Below are 3,171 nucleotides of genomic sequence, written 5' to 3' on the forward strand. Positions count from 1 at the left end.
GCAGGCGAGGGTTTCGAGGAGGTCACTTTAGTTGAGCTGGCAGAGATAATAAGGCACTTATCTCCTTCGGCACCTGGACCAGGCGGGGTAACAAATGCAATGATAAAAGTAATATTCGAGATTTGTCCAACTGAAGTACTTAATCTGGTGAATTTTTCTTTGACAAAAGCTTGGATACCTGCGGAATGGAAGCTGTCTAAAGTGATTCCACTTCTTAAAAAGCAGGAAAAAGGATTCGCCTTGGACAATGTAAGGCCGATATCACTCACGTCAAATCTGGTTAAGCTAATTGAAAGAGTTTTGAATGCCTGGGTAATGAAATATATAATTATTAACGCAATATTAAACCCCAGTCGAATTGGTTTTAGATCCGGTTGCTAATTATGGTGTGCGCATGTTGATTTAGAGAGCCGAATACAACTGGCTCGGCGTCGGCGCCAATACTGTGCTTTAGTTACTTTAGATTTGGCTAAAGCGTACGATAGGGTTGAGCATTCAATTTTATTAAAACAGATGGAATATCACCACTTTCCCAACTACATCACTGCGTGGGTGTCGGAGTTTTTAAGAGGGAGAGAATAATACTGCTTTAAAGATGGGTACTCATCGAATAGATATAAGCAGACACGTGGTGTACCACAGGGGGCTGTCCTGTCACCAGTTTTATTTAACATTTTCTTAAGCTCCATTTCATCAACTAAGGATATTCAGTTATATGTGTACGCGGACGATATTGCTTTCTTTGCAAGTAATACCAACCTTCAATCATTATACCAGAGTCTACAAAATTATCTCAACATGATAGAAAGATGGCTTAAAAATATTTATATGACCCTGAACGTAAACAAAAGTGTGCTTCTTGCATTCTCTTTTCTGCAGCCTATCAACATCTCGTTAATGTACAGTAATGAGCTCATTCCGCAGGCGAATTCCCTGAAATATTTGGGCATCATATATAATGACACATTAAATAGGAGAAGTCACATTGATGATGTGTACTCCAAGGCAACACGGGCCATGGGGTGGCTACGGAAGCTTGCAAACCATAAAGCGGGTTTAAGAAGAGATGTGCTAATAATGATAAATAAACTTTATGTGCAGCCCATCATGGAATTCGGATGTGTATTATTTTCTGGCCGCGCAGCTTATAAAATGAGACCCCTAATACTGCTGGAAAGAGATGCGTTGCGTTTGTGTCTGGGTCTACCAAAGTTTGTTGCAAATAACGTGTTGTATATGGAAGCTCGCCTACCTTCTCTGCTAAATAGGTTTAAAATTCTTACTGTGCAAGCATTCTTAAAGATATACAGTGCACACCAAAGACTCTCATTTTACACTTTCATTCAAAAACCGACTTTATTTTTCGAAACCCATTGGTCGCGACTACACACCCCGCAAATAGTATTTGCACAAGCGCTACTAAAGCAACTGAATGTAAAAATTAGACATATTGGTCCAATACACAACCTAAAGTCAATGCTTAGCATACAATTCGATGATATATTTCCTCATAACGCGAAACAATTGGCATATAGGTATTTAAATGATCAGTTAGCAGATTATCTAGCTCACCTGGAGATAAGCAATATCATAGCGACTGATGCATCTGTGTCAAAAGAAAAGGCTGGGGTTGGCATCTTCTCTCCTTTGGACTGGTCCTTTTCGATTCGACTCCCAGATTATACCCCGGTATTCATTGCAGAATTATTGGCCATTGTTCTTGCCCTACGCAAATTACCCTCAAGCGAATCATTAGCAGTTATCATTACAGATTCGTTATCAGTTTGTAATGCACTTTCTGCGGCAGTAAATTCAGAGCTGATGAATACGTTTCGACATTTAGTACCGAAAAACGTAAAAAAACTGCACTTGCTATGGGTACCAGGCCACTGCGGAATATATTTGAACGAAATGGCGGACTCTTTAGCAGCAGTATCCCTGGGTGGGCCCACCATCCCAGTTTTGCCAGATACGGCTTACGTAACCGCGCTAAGGTTCCGAAATGCTTGCCTGCAATGTCGAAAAGGTAATTTGGATAAATTCAAAGATTTCGAGCATTTGAGCTATTGCTGGAATAAACAGTGGTGTGTATCTCGCCAGTTTTGAGGTCACTTATACCAGACTGCGCTGTGCAGTTCCAGAACTAAATTATTACCTTAATAAAGCTCGGCTCAAGGCGTCACCGCTATGCATTTGTTGCAACGAAATTGAAACAATTGAACATTTCTTTTTATTCTGTCATCGTTATTCTTATCAGAGAAAAAGATTTTTAGTAGCCCCATTACAAAAGCTAGGAATACAAGTAAATCTACCAGTAATTTTATCACTTGGCGGAACTTCATTTGGTTACTGCCACAGGGATGTATGCTCCGCTGTGTTTGATTACATCAACGCAACCTTAAGATTACCATGCTAGTGAACCCCTACCTTTTCAAATCTTTAGTTTATAATTCGTAGTTATGTCTTTCAAAAACAAAAGATGGTTTGACCGCTTGCTCAGCAAACATTTTTGCTTTTTGGTAGTATTATTTTAAGCTACTTTTTCAGATTGGCTTCATCTTCAACTTAGTTTCATTTAAGTATCCTGCCGCCCGGTTCTTGGCCGATCCCCCTTTGTGGGTAAGTGCCACCCATCAGAGGTCATCAGCATCAGCATCATTGGACGACCCACTCGTTATGCAATTCGTGTTGTGCGACGACTGCTTGTTCTTTCGCTATTTTAAAACGCTTCATAAGTCGTATTAACGAGATTTTTTTCCCGAAATCAAGCCTGCCTAAGGCAAGTTTGCCAATAGCACCAAAGCGATGGCGTAGCTCAGTGGTGGAATACTGGGCGGGCAACCAGCGAACCAGGATTCGAGCCCCACTGTGGCATTGGTACTAGATTTTTTTCTTAATTCGTGCGATGTGGTTACGGACATCGGCAGCGGCGGCGGACAACTACGGCGCTGCGCGACATCCGAGTTGTGATGTCATACCAGCTTTCGCTGTAAAAATTACATGGTCACCTTCCCTGCGCATGCTTCACATAACGTTGATTTCAGTGGTACGTGGAATCAGCTGAATTTTTCAAGAGTGAAGCTCTGTCCTAAGTTATAAGTTTTTTCAATCAAAGCTACAAATATCATGCCTGTGAACATTATCATGTAAACGTAAAACATTATCATGTGA

Source organism: Rhipicephalus microplus, chromosome 3, assembly GCF_043290135.1.
Source record: "Rhipicephalus microplus isolate Deutch F79 chromosome 3, USDA_Rmic, whole genome shotgun sequence".
Taxonomy (NCBI): Eukaryota; Metazoa; Arthropoda; class Arachnida; order Ixodida; family Ixodidae; genus Rhipicephalus; species Rhipicephalus microplus.